We start from the raw sequence: 6,661 nt of genomic DNA, 5'->3' as shown, positions 1-6,661 counted from the left end.
CCCCAATCTTTTTGCTTTTTACCTCTACGTTTTGCTGTATCTTTTTGTTGGCCCCAGGACTCTGTATGCTTTACCACTGTTAATCACTGCTTAAGTGCATGTGCTTCTTTCCTAAACATGTGGTGATTTGTGTATTCATGATTGTCTTATTCAATTTACTTGTAAGTCCCTTGTAAAGTGGTATACCATATACTCAGGTTTTGTAAGTTAAATGCTACTAGTGTGCTGCAGCACTGATTGTGCCACCCACAGAAGTAGACTTTCAAACCTGTCTCAGGCCTGCCATTGCCGTGCTTGAGTGTGCAGTTTCACTGCCACTTCAACTTGGCATTTAAAACTACTTGTCAAGCCTTAGACCCCCCTTATATTACATATGTCACCTCTAAGAGCAGAGTGCTATGTAAGTAAAAAGTAGGACATGTGCCTAGTTGTTTTACATGTCCTAGTAGTGAAAAACACCCAAATACCTTTTTCACTACCGTGAAGCCTGCTCCTCTCATAGATTAATATTGGGGACTTCTTAAAATACCTTTTAAGCTGTAATTCCTCTTTGCAGAGGAATAGCTGCTTTATGTTTTATATCTTTGGATTGGTATTGACAAATCCTCTTTACTGGTAAAGTTGGATTTGACATTACCAGTTTAAGAGTCCAGCGTCTAAATTTTTTTAATTTTTCTGCACTTCCTGCTCTATGTGCCTTCCAGCCTAACTCCAATGCATGTCTGAGGTAGGGTGACAGCTACACTTTGTGCATTCCCTCTAGACAGCCACAAACACAGGAAACTTCAGGGCATCTGCATTCATCTCAATACTGATGGGTCTCCCTGGGCAAGAGGGAAGGGAGAAGCTGACAGCTACACTTTTATAGGTGGTGTCCTCTCCTCACACAAAGCACTAATGAACCCCCACAGGTAGGCTGGCAGGCAGGATTGGGCTGAAAGAGGACCTGTGCTCTTCAAAGGCTTTACTTTGAAGTCACCTCCATTTCAAAGGCAATTTGGGGTATAAGTACTGGGTTTCTGAACCTCTGAAATTAGACACTACTAGACTTGTAACAAAGCTCTGCCAGAGGCACCGCTGTGCTGCCTAAAGTATTCAACTGGACTTCTTTTCAGAAAGGACTAATTTTCTGCTTGTTGCCCTGTTGCCTGCTACTGCCTGACTCTGTTGATCGAGAGCTTAACTGATATCCAAGGGCCTACTGGCTTGTCCCATGTTCCTGAAGTAGCACTTTTGCTTTGATCACAATCAGCACCTCACATTAGGCTTGCACAGCATCCTTCCGAGGTTGTGTGGGCTGATCACAGCCTTTTTCGGATGCCACAACAGTGCCTTGCAGTGAGGCTGTCCAGGGTTGGGTTGCCTAGGAGACCAAGGGACTGCCTGAGACATGGGTCCGTTAGGCTCGTCAGTCCATCTTGACCCCAGTACAATGCAGCGTGTTCTACGCTGACCGCTCCACAGCCGGGCACCTGCATCAGCACCGTTCAAAACTTGCCAGCTTCAGAAATCCCTTCCAGCAAGTTACTGTTGGTTACCGAGGCCTGTGGGAGCCGTGCAGCTGGCTGAAATTCCCTCACGAACGGTTTTAGCAGTTTCCGTTATTTCGACTGAGTGCCCCCCCCCCAAGCCCCTTGCCTACTCCCTAGTAACTTGGGGGTAATATTTGATCGAGATACTGGGCAGCAACCATTCTGGAGGACTCTTGATTGGATCTGCTCACTTCTCACCAGTCCAGCGTGTCCGCCTATAATCATTGAAGTATGAGAAACGTGTTGAGCACTGTTTTACAAGCAAGCTCTAAAAAGTCATAACTTAAAAAGTATTACTTTCATTTTTATCATTTTTGTCTTGCTTTGCTGCGAATACAATAACCTATTTTTATAAACCTGTGTGGAGTCTTTCTGTGGGGTATTCATTGTGTCACTATGTGAGTGTGTGTTGCACAAATACATTACACACTGCCTCTTTAGGTTAGCCTTACTGCTCTATGCCAAGCTACCACAGAGGGAGCACATGTAAAATGTTAGTCCGTATCTTACTTACCCTGACTAAAGTGGTGGTTCCTGCCTGGCCTGGGTGCATACCGCAGCAAACCAGGAATCCCATTTCTAACATGGTGTTTCTGGCCTAGGGAGGAAAAAGGAAGGATATCAGGAGGAAAGGAGATATATTGGGTGAAGGAATATAAGAAGGGGGTTAGAAAATGTAAAAAAACGAAATGAGTTCAATTTTTGATCAGAAGTAACCTCTAGGTGTGAATTGGGGAGCTGATCGTGGAGCTGAGGTGCCAAGTGAAGAAAGAATATTTAGGGGTCACCAGTGTAGAATCGGAAAGAGAAGCTAGAGGAGCAGGTTATATACATTCAGTTAGGTACACTGGCCCTAACGAAACAAGGCTCCCAATTAAATAATTTCCACTTGATGATTAAGGTAAAGTAATACTATTGTAAAACCCAAATATTTCAGAAACAAATATTAGGGCTCATGATTAAAAACAAGCAGAAGGTTAAATTAATTCAAAAGCACAGGGACTCTAACAACAATGAACCATGCAAAAGCTGTGAATCTGTTATGAACTAGTATGCAAAGTTTTAAAAAAAAATACATCCTACCACCCCCAGCAAGTTCTAAAGCCTCGCCTAATTAGCCCAATTTGTTCAATGGGAAGCTCTGTGGCATGCAGTAACGGGTGCTTTTTGCCAGGTTAGCAGCTTGTGAGCTCTAGATTTGTTATCTTATATGTGAATCTACAACATTCAATCATGAATTCAACAGCGCCAGGTCAGCAGTGTGTATTAGCACATGGGCTGTGATCCTGTTCAGGACCATGCTGTATTGAGTCCCTAGTGCCAGGGTGTTCCTGGATAAGATGGATGTCAATTACCAATGGCATGCTAGTTGTAAAAACAAGTAGTTGTGTTATGTAAATGTTAATAACTGGAGATAACTGAATGCCATAAAAAGGAGAAAAAGAAATGACAGCGAGGTGGATAGAGAAAAGGGGTGGTAAATGCTCAAAATATATTTCATACTGCCTCTTGTAAATTTCTCAGATCTCTGGAGTGCAATTGATGATGTCTCGTGAAGGAGGCACCCATAAGACACACCTTTCTTCAGAGTTGGTGAGTCTGGGAATTTGTGCAGGCATGGCGGATTGTAAAATGCTAAGACTGGTTCCTCCTACAAGCCAACCTTACTAAACCCCACTGATATAGTACACAGCACTGCATCGAGTCAGTTCCCTACATCTTTCCCTCCCCACAATCCTGAATGCCAGTTTTCCTAACTTGAATACAACATGGTCAAATAGAAAATACAACACTGTGATGTTCACTTAGTTGATATTTCTTTATGTCTTGAGCCTAACCATGTGACTTCTATTTGATATGTATCTCTGTTAATGTGAATTATGCATTATTTGCCATTGTGCTTTTCTCCAACTGCTCCTCTCCCACAAAACAACCTTCGCAAACTACACATTCTCACAAAAGCACCACCCATCAATTCACTAATTTAAAAAAAAAGCAGCTATGGTTTTGAAGCCTAACTAGTCCATATCCACAACTGGTAGGCAACCCTGCAAGGAATATAATTAAAAATTCCCTTGCCACACGCAACCAACACCCTTCCAATAACTCATTTTAAGGGTTTAATCAGATAGACGACTTCAATCTATACTCATCAATCACTCCACACACCATCGCTCAAACCTACACATTTTCTTACTCAGGGAGCTTCTGATAAACAGAAAGTCATATAGGCGGCAAAGTGCTGGCAATTCAACTGCACAGTCACATAACACAACAACATATACCATAGGAAACTATCACTAAAGCTAAGGGTGAAAGAAATTGTGTATTTGTTTAAATCTGCAGTGTGCTGCCTTGCATTACTTTGCATCAAGGGGGCATTCCATGGGTGCTGCATGGACCTTCCCAAGCAGCCACCCATCGGTTTTGATGCAAATCCCTGTCTGCAAATAATTATAGACAGGGATTTAACCCAAAATCCTGTGTCTGCTCGTGGCAGGCATAAAGAGGAGAAAAGGTTTGTCTCATTTTTCCTTCTGTGCATATGTGCTGCATTCTACGGCATGTGAATGAATGTGAAATGAAAGGGTAAAAACTAGGTTAGTATCTTCAGATGGATTTGTGGGAGCAGTACATTGCATCAAACAGAATATAATATGTACAATGAGTGACCTCAATTGGATTTGGAAAAGCCCCAACCTTCCCATTAACATTTAGATTTTTTATATATGCTTGTTTCTGTATTTCTTGTGTATTGTTTTGTGGTTCACGTCATCAGAAATGCTTAAGCCTGAGTACCTGGCTTAAAAGTAATGAATCTGTGGGCGGGTCCCTGGATCCCAATAATAACCCTGCCTTAAAGTATAGTTTTTGGACTGGAAGGGACCCCTTCCAATGCAGAAACTCCGCTTCATACAACTCAGACACCCTTACACTATAATGTAGTATCACAGCAGTTACAAGTGTGTCAGCTCAGGAAAAGAGTAGATATGACATTGTTCTGCTGTCTCCCATTCAAGCAGCACAGCAACTTTACATTCTGGTCTGCGTTTCGTAATTGTATGTAAATTTGGGTCCAAATATACAAATCCCAATAACAGGTATTTACAAGATATTATGTTGGCATAAAATAATTGCATGGTGAGAGAAAATGGGTAGTTGGTTTGGGGGTGTGAGTCCCTCTCAAGCAAGAGCAACTCCTTCTCATGGTGAACCACAAAAAGGCTCTATATTAACCTGTGTTTAACCATCTGGTAGCTTGACACAAAAGCAGTCAGGCTTAACTTAGAGGCAATGTGTAAAGTATTCATGCAGCATTAAACAGTAATAAAGTAAAAATACCACACTAGAAAAATCCCACATGTATTTAGAAACATATATTAATATGTAAAAGATCATTTGACATCAACACCATAAAAACCCCTATCAGTGGATCTAGAGTTATGAATATTTAAAGTGAAAAATAACTCCTAAAAGAGCAAAGTGCCAACTGCCGACATTTATTCACAAAAGACTGGGCATAGTCGAAAGCTTTAACCAATCACGATGGGGCACAGCTTGGATACACAAAATGGATTGGGCCCGGTCTCTGCTCACCTTCGAACTGAAAAAATTTTTGGGAGAAAAATGCTGAGAATTAAGTTCAGCAGGTCAAGACAGCCGCCCGAGTAATCGTCAGGGATTCACTGGACGAAGTTGCGGTGAAGATTTCTATGTTCTGACCTAGTCTCTGTTTTGGAAGTCAAAAATCTCCAGTCTAATGAAGCTGAAAGCTGTAGCCAATGAGGGATCCACAAGGCGGATACCCCTTCTGCAAGGAGCCACTAAGCAGGATTTGCTGCCGCGGAGAACGGAGCAGGAGCTACCAAGAAGTCAGGCCGACCAGAGATGCACATTTGGTCACCTTGTGAAGTACTTTCTGCGTAGACTGAGGCAGCTTCTTTGAAGTGCAAGTGGGGCAGTGCACTACTACGACCCATCTATCCTGTCTGGATGGACAATACTGGCAACTATCATTCCACCTCCTGTGTGACTGTCTGGGAGGAATTGTTTAGATTTAGGAATATCTCGTAGTATTCCTTTGGAGGCCCGTTTATTTTTTAGAAGCAGCCCTTTCTGCCTCGCTCACATTGCCAAGTATGCACCCTTATGATGGGGGAGTCATTCCTAAATAATTTCTTTACCGCCCGATTTTTTTTAACTAACATTACCTTCTAATACCCCACTTTAGACCCCCCTGGATGCCAAAGGTGATTTTGAAGTGCTTGAGATTTACTCTAATCCCATTCACCATTTACCCTCCCCTGCCCCTTTTCCCCGCCATTTTGACTGATGCCTGGATGAGGAATGAAAGACGTCGCAGAATGGATGAAGCTCAGTCGCCTGAAGTTGAACTCAGACAAGACGGAGGTCCTCATCCTCGGACAATTCCCATCGGCCTGGGACGACTCCTGGTGGCCCACGGCGCTGGGCTCCGCACCTACACCCACTGACCATGCACGTAACCTAGGATTCATCCTGGACTCCTCCCTCACGATGACCAAGCAAGTCAACGCCGTCTCATCTTCTTGCTTCAACACCCTGTGCATGCTCCGAAAAATCTTCTGGTGGATCCCCACTGAAACCAGAAAAACCGTCACCCAGGCCCTCGTCACCAGCTGACTGGACTACGGAAACGCCATATACGCAGGAACCACAGCCAAACTTCAGAAACGATTTCAGCGCATACAGAACGCCTCCGCACGACTCATCCTCGACATCCCCCGCCACAGCCACATATCCGCCCACCTAAGAAACCTACACTGGCTCCCTGTCAGCAAGAGGATCACGTTCAGGCTCCTCACCCACGCACACAAAGCGCTCCATGACAAGGGCCCCAAATACCTCAACAGCTGCCTCTCGTTCTACACCCCCACCCGCCAGCTCCGCTCCGCCAGCCTCGCCCTCGCCACCATCCCACGGATCCGCAGAACCACCACCGGAGGAAGATCATTCTCCTACCTGGCAGCCAAAACATGGAACTCCCTCCCCGCACACCTTCGACTGACCCAGGACCATCTCACCTTCAGGAGACATCTCAAGACCTGGCTATTCGAGCAGTAGCGACAACCCCCCTCCTTCCAGCGCCT

The sequence above is a fragment of the Triturus cristatus genome, chromosome 2_1 (assembly GCF_964204655.1).
Source record: "Triturus cristatus chromosome 2_1, aTriCri1.1, whole genome shotgun sequence".
Taxonomy (NCBI): domain Eukaryota; kingdom Metazoa; phylum Chordata; class Amphibia; order Caudata; family Salamandridae; genus Triturus; species Triturus cristatus.
This window is presented reverse-complemented; position numbering follows the sequence as displayed.